The following is a 14,145-nucleotide window of genomic DNA, read 5'->3' as shown; positions in this document are numbered from 1 at the left end:
TTGCAAATTGAGTATAGCACTCGCCTGCGTTACATGCAGAAACAGAGCACCAGCTGCACCCAGGTGAGATAAGGAGGTACCTGAGGCTTCCAGTACCCTACCCAAGTAAAGGAGGCAGTAGTAGGAGAATTTTTGAAACTCTTAAACATAGCACATCATCTAGCGATGTTGAAAGCATGGCATGAAAATGCCATGGCAATCCCAAGGACATGAAGAAAGCAGAGCACACAAGTTCCTGTGCTGCACTGACCAACAGCTCTGTAACAGTATTGCAATGCTCTCTGAGAGCTGTTATAGCTGTAAATTGTCACCTGCTCATTTATCAGCTGAGGTTAAGGACATATAATAACAACCAGCTCACCTGTGTGCAAATTTTTGTGAGGGTAGATGATAAACAGACTTATGCAGTGCTCTTGCTGTGCTAGGGCAGATCTTTTCAAGTTCTTGCTATTTCATTTAGCTGCTTAAAAAGGGACTTAAGGTATTTTAACAGTATGGCTGAAGCCTGTTCAAACAGCACTTCCTTATTTTTCTTTTTTTTTAATACTCTCCTACTGCAGGACTCTTTTTTTCTTGGAATCTTTTTTCCTCTATTTGCTTTTCTAAGGCTTGCTCTTTACGCAGGGGAGAGCTGCCTAGCAGACGCTATTTTATAACTCGCTGTGGTTTCTGTCTCTTCAGCTACTGAGTAGTGCCTAGCTTCATTCTTACTATTGTAGAGGGTTAATGTAAGCTTTTAGCAGTTGCCTTTCTCTGGAAAACAGAGAATACTGTGTTACTTTTGCTAGCAGTAAGCACACTTCATTTTTCCTCTGTAATCTCATCTTCTTCTTGCAGCTCTCTTCTGTGTACCGAGACTGCTTGTTCCTTACTGTAGTGGCTGACCTCAGACCTGCGTATCTGCTTCTGATAATGTACCTTGCTTTGCTTGCTTAGTGTGAATTACCTTAGAATAATTGGGCTGACAGTTGCTTGGCAGTGTAAGTGCCTGTTGCTGCAGGACTTCTTTCTCCATAAACTCTTACAGCAGCAGAGCTGCAGTGCACACCCCAGTGCAGACAAATGATTCAACTGCTGCTGAGTCTCTCCAGTAAGTAAAGCATATGAATGCTCTGTGTATTGCATTGCTCTGGCTGGTTCAAATAGCTGCAGAAGTATGCCCTGGGCTTTGTCCATCTCTCTCTAGATTCACTCTTTCCACAGGCTCATTCACAGAGATGCCTCTGAGAGAGCTGGATGTTAAGGACTGGCAGCTCAGGCTGTGTATCCCTGGGACTTGGTTCTTGCTCACATACAAAGGTCACTGGCTTTGAGCACTTCTGAACAGCTCAATCAATGTATGCACAAGCTTGTATAGAAAACATTTCTCATTTAGCTAATGGGAAGGTTCTGGCAGTCACAGTTAGCGCTAATTGTTATTTCTTTTGCTAGTTAATTTTCATTGTTTAAAGAAAGATTTCAAGTTTCACGTTCCTGGAAATGTTTGTTTGCAGCAATTTGCTTCATATACATGTCATCCCAGCTGCATTTGTGTTTCTTTAGTGCAGTTGCAGAAACTCATAAACATCCCTAAAGTGAAGATGTGGATGCTGAAGTACAGCAGGGCAGCATGGAGGGATGGCTGGTGTCAGCACAGCCATCAGCTAATGTACCAAACAGGTCAGATTAGGCCTCCTTCTCTGCTGTGTTTAAATACAACTTGCAATATTTCCCCACCATTTTCAGGCATTATTAGCACTCACTGTATAAAGTATTAAAGAGGCGCTCTCCATTTATCCACATTAATGATTCAGTGCAAACTCCTGCCTTCCCATTAATATCCACTAACCTCATTCAGTGATAAAACTTGATTTAGTCTCCAAATTACCTCAGCACAAAATTTCTTGGAGTAGCACTGCCTAATAGTTCAGGGCTACGTGAGCTGTTATGATAGCCAAATAACAACAGTGGCAGCATCTTTTTTTGAGAGTTGGTGGAAAAAAGAATCAATCCAGTGCATAAAGAGAGACACAAATAAATTGCTAAACAGTATAATCCAATGATACCATACATCTCAGAAATGAGTGTCTCAAAAATCAATAAAAATTGAAATTGAAAAGGGAAGAATTGTGGTTGGTGAGATGCAGGTACGTCGATAAGAGTCAGGGGAGAAGGCTCCAGCCGGCTGGGTGCCAGGCTTGGGGAAGGGAGGTTTGATCTGGGTGAGGGGAACTGCACTGCCAGGGCATAGCATGGCAAGGAAAAGGTGGTGCTTTCTGTATTGGTGAGGATCTTGGGGGGAGCAGAACAGGGAATAATGCTCCCTGGGATTTGAGTGGCTGCTATGCTTTTGCCTCTCAAATGCTTTCTTCCATCTGGAGGGGGCTGAAGGGCAGACTGCTCAGCACTTGGGCTCTCTTGGGAGTATGGCGTGGTGCTGGGCCTTTGCTTGGGTGGCTGGGTAAGGTGTTGCTTTGGGGTGTCTGTAGCTCCAAAAAACTAATCTTATTTGCCTAGGCTATGTCTGAAGTGTCATGGTTCCTCAACCCCCAGAGATACTGTGTTGTACAGCCCTTCTCTGTCCCCATTCTGGACTTGTGTGGGGACTGGTTTGTGCTCTAGATGAGGCACGTTGCACTGGGTCTCACTGGTCCATGGGTTTGTGGTGAAAGAGCCTGACTTTGCTGCATTATGCAATGTACTGACCCACCTCCCCAAGGACAGGTTTGAAGCTAATATAATGTGGATTTTGGTGCTTAGTTTTTCTCCCTGATTTTTATTTATTTTTTTACCTTGGCTTTCACGTGCACTGGTTCATGTAGGTATTGGTGCTAAGAATGCTGAGTCGTGGAAGCTATGGGACCCATCAGACTTCTTCATTTATTTATTTATTTTTTTTTCCTGGTTTTATATTAAAAAACAACCAACCAACAACAACAATAAAACCTACACACATTAAAATCCCAGTCTTCCTACAGAACATGAGCAGACCCAAGCTGTGCTGCTTGCTGGTACAGATCTGTTTTCTACTCTGTATGGTTTCCTTATTGCTCCCTTTGGAGTCTGCTGGCAGCAGATCAAGCATGGCTTGTCCTTCTTGGTTTGCAGCAGCCTGCTGTCTACAAAGGTTTGTGAGAAGAACAGCAGGGACATTGCCTCGCTCCAGTAGCAGTTCCTCCGTGTATCCTCGTAGTGATGCGTGCATTTTAAAACAAACAAGCAAAAAAAAAATAGGCAGAGAAACGGACAAGGTAGACAACCGCCAATCACCTGGCAAGGGAAGGAAGAACTAAATAATCCAGAGAGTGACAACTAGGACAGCCTGAGCCTAGTGATCCTGTTGAATTGAGTCTGCCGTCTCCCAAATGGTATAATTTAAAATCATTTGCTGCAGTTTTAGGCAAGAATTATTAAATGAATATTAATCAGTCATTAAATTCAGTGAAACTGCTTCTTCATTCTGGGCTGAATGAGGCCATTTGGCTGTGGCATATTCAGCATGTTAATAAGTCTGCATGAGAGCAATTTCGTCTCCACCGCAGCCATGAGATGCGCTCAGCCCTGGTGATGGCGGCAGTCACTCGGACCAGGCGAGCGATGCTTTTGAGGCTGCCTGTCTGCAGTCTTTTCAATTCCTACAAGCAATGAATAACTCCAGTTTAATAAAATGCCAGCATATCCTTGACTCTAAGTCCTTCCCCACCTGGGCTGAGAAAAGTATATTCTCTTCTAGTTAGGAAAGATTTGGTGAAAGGCCTTCCTCCTTCCCTTGTCATGTGCGCAAGACCAGAGTTCATCTTGCCTTGTTCCCACTGCATTCTGCTCCAAATCTTGATTACTGAGATAGGAAAAAAACCTTGCCCGATTCCTGTGTCATGGAGAAACTGAAATATTGAGGGGAGAACTGCAGACATGTACATGGTAAATGAACTTCTGCCAAGATGCCAAAGACGCTGGTCATGAAGGAGGGGGTGCGAACAGTTTAGGAAATAATCCATAGGAAAAGCATCTCTCTGACTTGACCTATAACATGTCCATCTGCACCAGTTAGCACCAAGACTGCTCTCTGAAGGTGCAATGCAGGAGGCAGCATGTTCCTTGGGATTGGCACAGGGTGGGGGGGACTGCCTGTGACCCTGACCCTGTGCTTACCCAAGGGTACAGGCTGCCACCCAAAACACTCGGGTATCTCTCCCTGCAACTTCTGTTTCTTTTTTGGTCTTGGAGAAACGTGAGAGAGTCCAGAGCAGTTTACATGAAAATTATAGAGAGTATCAACATAAAAACAAATCTATTATCTTTCCAGAGCTGCAGTCCTCCAGTTTTCCTTTTTGTGAATGCCTTTTCATATTACCATATAACAGCAGAGAGGGAGGAGAAAGGAAAATCTGGAGGACTTCTTTCAAACCTCTTTCCCTCTAGAGGCTTTGGCAGTTGTGGATAAGATCAACAAATACTAATTAAACTCCAGTGTATGTTACAGTGAACTCCAGGAAGAGGTGACTAGTCCTGTGTTTGGACTATATGCCAGCAGCAATCATCACTGAAACATGTAAGAAGGAAGATTTTTCATTTTTCTTTTTCTTCTTGGATGATTTGTGTCAGGGGATGTGGAAACTGTTTGTTGGAGGGTATTCAAGAGGCAGCTCTTCCCTGCCTACACTTGACTACATCAGTCCATGCTAAACATGCTCTCCAGGCTATGTGCTCGCAGACCAGGGGCTGGGGATGTCTGGGGAGCTGGGCTGTCTGTTTCCTTGCTGCATACAATGCATATGCTCTTTCTGTTTGCTTTGTCCTCTGTGATACCCATCCATCATGTCCTTGCACTCATCAAACCTGGCATGCCTGGTGAATGAGGTGGCTCAGTGTTTGCTCTTCTTACAGAGTACAAGATGAGAAATGTAAGAAGGTCCCTGATGCCTCACTGGTGGCTTTGATGCCACAGAAAAGGTATGTAGGTGTGACATTAACTCCAGTGAGATGTGCAGATTTAGAAGAAAGTGTGGAAGAGCTTTCTGGGTACCTGTGATGCCGTTAGCATCTGTGACCTTGCTTATTTCATGGCTAAAAGTGTTTTTTTTTTTTTTTTTTTTTTTTTTTTTTTTTTTATGAATTATTTTATTACAGGGCTCAGCCTTAGCAATGCTGACAAATTATTTCAGGAGGTGGTGTTTTTAATTTTTAAATTTAATTTTATTTTTTTTTTCTTGGTGCTTAGAAGGTTGATGCAGGACACTGAAAGAGGCCCAAAGCTTTCTAGTATAAGTTAAATGTATATGTGTGCATGCGGTTTATATGTGGGGGTAGTGGCAAGTTTTCATTTGCCTAGTATTTTTGAAGAGGGTCTTTTGCATGGAGAACTGTTACCCTTGTAATTGTTCTCCAGGTTATAAAAGGCAGTCAGATTATAATAGCATTTTTAAGCTAAAGAAGTCTCTTTTTTGTATGTTTTATTGAGATTTTTTTTTCCTTATCAGACCTTCTTTTAATGATATATAGAGAGAATAAACCAGAAATAAACTACCAAGCTCATGCAGGGAAAAAAAATTAACACATTCTCTTGCTCTCAGGTCTAAAAAAAAATAATGAATCATTAAACCTTGAAGTCACATTGACATTACCAAATGGGTTTGAAATCAGCTTGGGTGCACGAAGCTATAGAAAACCTGCCAAGTGACTAAAACAGATACTGATGGCGATGTAAGAAATTGGAAACATCTATTAAACAGACGCAGCTTTCCATTTCCTAAAAGTTATTGGTTGGGGTAGTGCAGCACTTCCCTGGTGCGCATGTGCTGCAGGGGGATGGCCACAGGCAAAACCTAGTTAACTGAAAACATCACAATCGATACAAAGCACTATGTTTTCCATTTACTTCTGGTTTTAAGGGGTTTATTTTGTTGCAGCAGCAGAAGGCATCAGTTCAATATCAATTCACCTTCTGGGTGGGGAGAGGGATACAGATATCAGCTTTTAATGTGTGATGAAGTTTGTGACAACACTAAGCTTACTAACATTTAGACCGAGTGCTGTTTGGTACAACACAGGGCACTGACTAATCCTGTGTTCGGTAAACAGGTAGAGTAAGTAGAGATCTGTTCTGATATTATGCTTCCTAGCCAGGAACAAAGGGTTATTTTCCATTTAATCCCTTCTCTTGTCACATTACTGCATACCAGCATTTCTTACTTAGTGACTGAATTGGAGCCCAGCCTCTGAGCAGGGTGATAAACAGACGTCTTGCTGATCGGAGGGGCACTTTGAGCCAATAGAAGTATTTCCTATCTGTGTTCATTATGTGGATGAGGTGGAGCCATTACCCATCTTGAGTACCTCCTCGTCTGGTGTTTGTTCGTGTCCTGACATTTGGTGCTGCTCAGTGCGGGCAGTGCAGCTCTCTGAGGTCCTTTCCCTTTGGGAGGGTTGAGCTCCTCGATGCCTGTTTACAGCTGTGTGTTCATTCTGCTGTACGTCATAGTTTTTAGAAAAACAGCAGAAATTCTTCATGAGCATAATGCACTTGTGTGAGACTGCATCACATAAAGTCAGCAGGATGGCACTGAACTGGGACTGGGACATCTTCATAGATGTGCACTTTGTGCCCAGACCCCTGGGACTGCTCTGCCTCAGTGCCAGCTCTTCCATCAGGCGCATTAACCATGCTGCTTGGCTGGCTGCAGCTATTATGGCCTTCTCATGACAGCCGACAGCTCTTCACGTGCAGTAGAGTCTATTTTGACCTTCTCTTTTTGGAAGCTGATTGCCAGTTTAGTTGTCCTTTTCTGCCCATTTGAGATGGTAATGTGAGAAATGAGAACTGACAGTGCATTTTAAGTGTGAGCCCTGACAGAAATTGGGCATCTGCACGTCTTTGTGGAACAATTCCAGCTGGGAGCAGGAAGGGGAGTGCTGCCATAACACTGACCTGGCTCTCGGGTGCTGCTTTTGAGAGGGAAATATACTGCACCCGAAAGTGAAGTCAGCAAAGCTTCTCGTAACCCAAATTCTAAAGGGAAAACCTGAGGCAAATGATTGCTGGGAAGAGAGGTTCATCGAAGGCAGAGAAATACAATATTCCTCGCCTCTTTCACTGCAAGAAAGCCTGTGGTAGAAGAAAATGTAGTAGAGGAAACATTTTGCTGTTTCTGGTCCCTGAGCAGCGGTGCAGTAGCAGCCTGGCTCCAGCTCTGGATGTGCTGGAAAAATATTCTCCTGAGTAAAGCAGTAAACGATCAATTTTCAGAGGCGAGAGCTGGCAGGCCATATCCAGCTGGATCCTGGGCTTCATGTGTTGAACTATGTTAAAAGGTATTAAATAAAATATGTGAAATACTCTGCTTCATGCTGTGTTCTTCACTTAAGTAACTACAGTGGCTGTTGCAGAGACCCTGCATGGTTATGAAGGCACAGGGTGATGGGAGTTTTTCTGCTTTTTTTTTTTTTTTTTTTTTTCTTTTTGAATTTTAAACGAACACCAATTGCAACATGGATTGTCTAGGAAAACCCTGGAGCAGTAACCTCATAACATATGAGTACAAGGTATCATCTGGTTTTAGGAAATACCACTTGCTGAAGGCTGCTAAAACTTCTTTCCACTGATCTAAATGTGATTTCATTTAGTTTCTTCCCTGATCTTTGCTGGCTGCCATTGAAATAATCAATCATCATTGTTTTCCTTTCTTTGTTACTAGGGCAATATCAGGCATGGTACTGTCCTGCTGGTTGGTTGCCTCCTGTTTAAGTGCCAGGTGTTGTACTTGTCCTAGCTGTTACATGGTTGTCAGTAAACTCAGCTGTGATAGCGTTTTTCCCATCTGGTCTAAGCTGTGACTTCAGATTTCTCTTCCCTTCCTTGCTTTTATGCTAGAGGACAGAAACAAGTGAATTGTGGACTATGAGTTACAGACACATTCACTTCTGGGCATCTTTGAAGACATTGAAATTCTTTACATTTAAAGAAACACTTCTGAAATGTAAATCAAGTGTTTTCCCTTTAGGTAGCATTTTGGCTTCTCCTAAGACACTTTTCATTAAAAAAAAAAAAAAAAAAAAAAAAAAAGATGCTGTTTACAGAAATTGAACTTTTCTTATGGAAAACTGTCTCAAAAATGTCACCCTGTTGTATTTGTCCAGTTTTTATTACTGACCACTATATTTTGTGAGGACATCCTCTTGCATTCCTGTCTCAGCTTGTGTTATCCTTCCACTAGAAACACAGGAGGGTGAAGGGCAGAAGCATTTAGCAGCTGTTACCTTATAACTTTGCAAGATTTATTGATTTCATACCAAACCAGACCTTGATCATTATCTTTCAAAAGCAATTGAATTTGCTTTATTTTAGCTTGGGAATATGCCTTAAATTTAGTTGTCTTCCTCCTATCATACTTTGTATGTCTTCTGGTACATGCTTTCAAGTTTTAAAGTTTGATTTATTGTAATTTATTACCTAGAAGGTGTTCTTAAATTACTGCTTCAATAATATAATCTACTAAAAACTCTGAGGTTTTATCACATCACACCTGTATTTGACAGCAAATTGATCTGACAGTATTATTACATGTTTTTGACAGGCTTATTTGAAATCCTTAAATCCCAGTTCCCTTTTTGTTTCATTACCATAACATCACCGGCTTAGCCTTGTGATCAATTATCCACTTAGAAGGACCCAAATGTCTGCCAGTTAGGTTTCCAGAGAGGTATTCACTTCAGCTTCTCATAAATATGTTCATTTAATCACAGCTTTAAAATAAATAAATACCAAATTTTGCCCTGTCCCTGCTGGAGAGTCACATCTTTTTTTGCTTGGACTTATTATCTGGGCAGGTCTGGTGGCAGTGGAAACACTGCAAGTGGCCCAGAGGTGTTTCCACCTGCCAGAATATTATGTTGCTTTATGGAAACTGAAAAAGGACAAGCTTCCCTATGCTGCTAGGGCTTTTGGGGAAAGCACTGCTGGTTTGCTTGTGTTCAGATTCAGTTTGGGGGATGGAGTTAGCTCTCCTCTTGCAAGCTAGGCATCGTGGTTGTGCTGCCCAGCCAGGTGGATTGCACAGGCAGGATGTTGCTGGCAAGGACGTGCTTGTTATTATTAACAACTTATTATTAGGGAACGAGGAATGTACATGTTCACAAATAGATATCCTACAAAAGGAATAATATTTTATCACTGCTAGGTAGTCTCAGGGACTATCAACTAAAATCAACTACCTTGATGGTTATTTTTTTATTTTATTTTATTTTTTTTCTCTACGTTATGTCAATAACTTGCACCAATAGCTTGTGTTTGTGATGCTTATGTTACTGGATCATTATTATACACTTCTAATGTAATAAGAAAAAATCTTGGAAAAGAAAAAATACTGGAAAATGAATTTGCCTTTCAGAAAAAAGCATATTGTTGGCAACATGTTTAATGTAACACCTAGAGAGTTTAATAATCATCATGCATCTATGATAATAGCATTCACATTGCTTATGGCATTTGGATCAAGAACAAGGAGGGGGATAATATCTTTTCCATGATTAAAACTTAAAGCTTGTATTTTGTTTGATTAAAACAAAATCAGGACCCTATTGTTACACCATTCTTTGAGTTCTTTGCGCTCCATGTAACATTTTAGGTCATGAAGCAAGGTGTCACATTATGTGTTGAGCGTGCACAGATAAGCAGGGCAAATGACCAAGTGGATTAGCAGCTGGAGGAACAAAACCTCAAGAGGGGCACAGCCAGTGTATTGCTATGTAAAAAGGAAAAAGTATATTTTAACAAACACTGATGCTTCCCTACTGGAGAGGCAATTTTAACTTCAAGTTCTGACTCTTGGCTCTGAAATCTGATATAGATCAACTGAATCCAGGGTAACTTTGCAGTTTTAAATAAAATCAGGATTTTACCCGAGAAGCTTTTCCACCAGTCCTGCTAATATGGAAGATGAAATATGTTGTGTTTTAGCTTGAAATCTGAAAGCCAGCTTCACATCTGAGGGATGTTCTCATCAGATTTCATTCTCCTGCAGAGTCTGACAGAAAGGTTAGTGTGAAGATAGTTGTGAGCACCATATGCCTGACAACTTGGCATAATGGCATGTGACTTCAGCTTGTGTTTCTCTTTAGATGATGACTAATGAGTCTTTGTCTCACAGAAGACATTAAAATACAATTACGTTATGTTAGATCAGCTCTCACAACTGCTAAATTACGGCGTGGTAGGCATATTATAGTTCTGGGAGATGTATGTATGTGTGGGGGTTAGTTTGTTTTGTTGCGCTTTTTTTCCCCTCTGCACTGGATTCCAGTCAAACTTCTCCTGACACAAATGTATGTGATAATTCACCATGTGGACAGAAATGTATTTACTCCCGTATTTTACAAGGCAGATTTTGTCTTATGCTTTTACAGGTTTTTCTAACTCTGGTAAAGTCTCTAATGAAATTCCAATCCTGTAGTTGACTCATTAAGCTTTCCCTCAATCCATCACTGTAAAACTGATTATCAAGATGTTGTCTTTTAGTGTTATCAATCTTGAGTGACTTTTTTGGAGATTGATGCACATTCGTTCTTATGACTGGCTCAGATGATATCTGCTATTTATCTTGATCTCCTTTTATTTACTGTTTTAACTTAGAAGGTTCTACTGCCTTTTTTGATTGAATTTTAATGATGAGGTCTTGACTGCAAGACAGACCTTCTACAGATTTCAGACACATTTTACAAAATAGTATCCTCGGGCTTTCCCTGCTGACACATTTCCAGATTGTCTTTTTCATGCAGTCCCTGGGGCTTTTTGCTGCTGTGTGTGTGTGTGTGTGCAACCACCCAGGTGGGTGTGCTGCAGAATTACAGTGAGCTTTAAAGACGACTTGGGAATTACTTGACAGTATAAAACAATTATTTGCCAGTTTCCCAGCAGGTTCTAATGGGTCTGCAAGGGGCAAATTCAGGTCTAAAGAAAAGTAAGAGCAGCAGCAGGACGTAGTTTTGTCAGCAATATCATCGCAAATAGACCAACATGTCAGCGAAATGCCAGGTCAGTTGTGGCCAGCAAAGTCAGACTCTGGTTAAGCACAGACAAAACCAAACAAAGAAAGCCAAGGAGGAAAAGAAATGAGGAAAAAAATAATATTCGTAGAAACATGGTGACAGCATCAGAATCCAGTGATGTGATATTTTAGAGCAGAACTGAAGCCAGACATGTCGGGGATATTTTTTAGAATAGTCTCTGAAAACATTTGAAGGGCAGGACAGCAAAGCTTTGAACTCTTATGACAAATTTGTGGCATGTTTGGAGATCAACTGTGGTTTTACAGCTCCTGCTGGCCCTGCGGCTTTTCTGCTCTCTGCTTCCTCCAGCTTCAGGGCTGTTTGGCTGGTCCCTAACAGTCGGTGACCCCTGCAAGGGGGTGGACTGGGTTTCTTTTGCTGCCTTTGGCTTGTGGCACCTCCCTTTTGAGGCCATTCATTTTGGGATCTACACTTCTCTTAATGAAGAAGACTGCAACCTAGTCATTGTGATATATAGATATATTATCATCTATATTATCTCCTTATATATAATTTCATATATAATAATACATATCATTATTGATTATAATAATGCAAAATTTAATTTTCCTTTTTTTTTTTTTTTTTTCTCCTGTGACATCCTGTAGTACCTGGCATTAAAACTACCAGCAGGTGCCTAGGACATATTAACAGCAGCTCATGGACATCCTTTTTCAATGGTGCAGCTATAAAGCCCAGTCCTGGAGTAAAGCTGCCAGCCCTTTTCAGGAGAAAAATACTGCTGCAATCCTGGACGTCGTGCTGGTTGTCTTCTGCAAGACACAACAATTCCTGCTAGCATGGAGACAGACAACCATTTGCCTTTCATGGGGGAGCAGTGTGAGGCTATGGAAGCTCAGGAGCTGGTACCTGTGTCCACACCATTTAGTCACTTGATAGAGGCTCCTGTTAATCCCTGGGGTGCTGGATCTCCGTGTTGAGGGTTTGGGATTGCTCTTTAAGTGCTGCGGGACCAGGAGGTCTGCATCTTCATAAATGTCCGCTTCTGTATTTATTTGGGCTTTTGTCTGATCTCTTACAGTGGACAGGAGAAGAGGTATGTTTAGGTCAGTGCTTGACTAGCAGTTAAAGTATGCCCCCACTGAATACCTCCCCTGCCCCAGCCTGGACACACACACACACCCTTGTAACATGTTCTCATGGTGCTGTACTCTGGGCTCAGGTCCTCTGCCTGTTCCTAGCTGTACTCGAGTATCCAAGAAGGATTGTAAATTAGCTGATGCATTTTAATGTAGAATAATAGATTTCTGGTGAAGAGCGTTCTTCTCCGTGCCCCCTCTGTGGAGTTATTTACATCTTTCCAACGTGTCTGCATGTGCACCAGTAGTTCTGGAGATTAACCTTAATCTCTGATTGAAAGCAAAGCAAAGTGACATTAGCTTGTGAAATGGATTCTGTGTGAGCTAAATTTAATGATTTTTTTTTTTCCTTTGGTAGTCAGAGGTAAGTTGCTACTACCAATGTTATTGGACCTGGATTTTTTTTCTTTTTTCCTCCCTCTTTAGAAGTTTTACCACTCAAAGATGTGGAGTTTTAGAGAGCTTTTGGATCTAATCTGTAGATGCTGTGTAGTTACTGAGTGCATCCTTCCTGGTAAGGAACCAGTTGTTTCTTTGAAAGTATTGTCTCAATAAACAGGTTCAACTGACTCTCCATGGCTGTTTCTTGTGCCGAACATCTATTTCCTCGTGGAGATGAGGAAGAAGAAAACACGTAATAGAGAAGCTGGGTACTTTGTGGCATCTGTTTGTACAGAGACAGTACATTACTTGGAAAGCCTTGTGCCTTGCCAGGTCACACAAGTGTGCAGCTGTTCTGGGTGATTCATAAACTTCTTAAATATGTCTTCAGCTCACAAAACAAGAAGCATAATTTTTTTTTTTTTCTTTCAATTAGTGTGTGGGCGGATGTACTGCATCTGTGCCCTGTGCTGTTCTCTGTCCAGGAGGATAACTCTGTTATGCCTCTAGGACACCCTACAGTCATGCTGCAGTATTTGTCTGGGTCTCGGCTCCCGGTTGGCAGCAGTGTGAGGGAGCAGGAGATGGAGCTGATGGGCGAGAGGTGTCACTTGCCAAGCGCAGACACACTCCAAAGCGGAGCCTTGACAGAGAGGCAGTCATTCTGCAAGCTATCATGAAATGCAAATTTCAGGAGAAGTTATTTTTCATAACTGCTGAAGAACTGAAGCTGAAGGCAACGTTTAATCTGTCAAATACTTATTGGAGAACTACTTCTTCATGTGTACGTTATACTCAGGCAGTGCCTGACTAGTGGGGAAAGCAATGACTTGAGTGCAGGCGGATCTGTATGTGCTGTACTGTTTGTAGTTGGTTCGTGGCTCTTGCCTGTGGTAAAGATGAATGCTTTTGGTGGCTGAAGTCAGCAGAGACCATGCTACACTTTGCACATAGTTGATCTCTCTCGGATGGTCCTGTTTCTTTGTCAGCTGTAGCTCAGGCTACAGTGCACGCTTGTGCAATGGCATTATCCTCTTACGCTCACTTTGCTCTCCATATCTTCCTTTTCCAGCTGTTTTTCAGAAGGCAGCAAAGAATTTTCTCTTCTTTGCAATAATATTCAGAATGTGAGGAAATTACCCCACTAAGTTTTGGAGACAGTCCAGCACCTGTATTTCCTAATTTCCTCCTCTTATTGTCGTAATTTCAAAGCCATTTGAAACAGTCCTTAGTCCCTCTTTCTACAGCCAACCCTTATAAAGATCTCCCATTAATTCTTGTGTCAGTTCAGTGGGAAGAGGGAACATGCCCTTTCTTTAGCAATGTGCTATAAGTTTTAGACTTTTTTGTGCCTGCTGCTGTTCACCTCCTCAGCCAAACTGCTTTCTTTGGCTTTCCAGTTATTTAAACCATTGTGGTTTGTGGACCTCATGCTGTAACATGTAAGTTAATGTCAGGCTGAATGCCACCAGCTACTTGTAAACTGCTGATAGTCTCCAACAGATGTTCTGTAGGTGCCATTTTTCAGATGCGACAGTGATATATCCAAAGAAGGGACCTTGCACCTGGCAAAATGGTTTCCTTCAGCTCTTCCCCTGCACGAATGCTTAGGAGAAGTAGCACTGTCTCATCACTGCTGGAG

At 41.8% G+C, this 14,145-nt stretch overlaps 1 long non-coding RNA gene across 1 annotated transcript; it reads left to right on the top strand.

Moving 5' to 3' along the window:
* Positions 1 to 388: 388 nt before the first annotated feature.
* LOC311442381 lies at positions 389 to 12,637 on the top strand. The gene is made up of 4 exons (XR_014696599.1): positions 389 to 481; positions 937 to 1,090; positions 4,867 to 4,932; positions 11,631 to 12,637. It is a non-coding gene; the product is annotated as an uncharacterized lncRNA (long non-coding RNA).
* Positions 12,638 to 14,145: the final 1,508 nt, after the last annotated feature.

Source organism: Aythya ferina, assembly GCF_964211825.1.
Source record: "Aythya ferina genome assembly, chromosome: 10".
In the NCBI taxonomy this organism is placed as follows: domain Eukaryota; kingdom Metazoa; phylum Chordata; class Aves; order Anseriformes; family Anatidae; genus Aythya; species Aythya ferina.
This window is presented reverse-complemented; position numbering and strand designations above follow the sequence as displayed.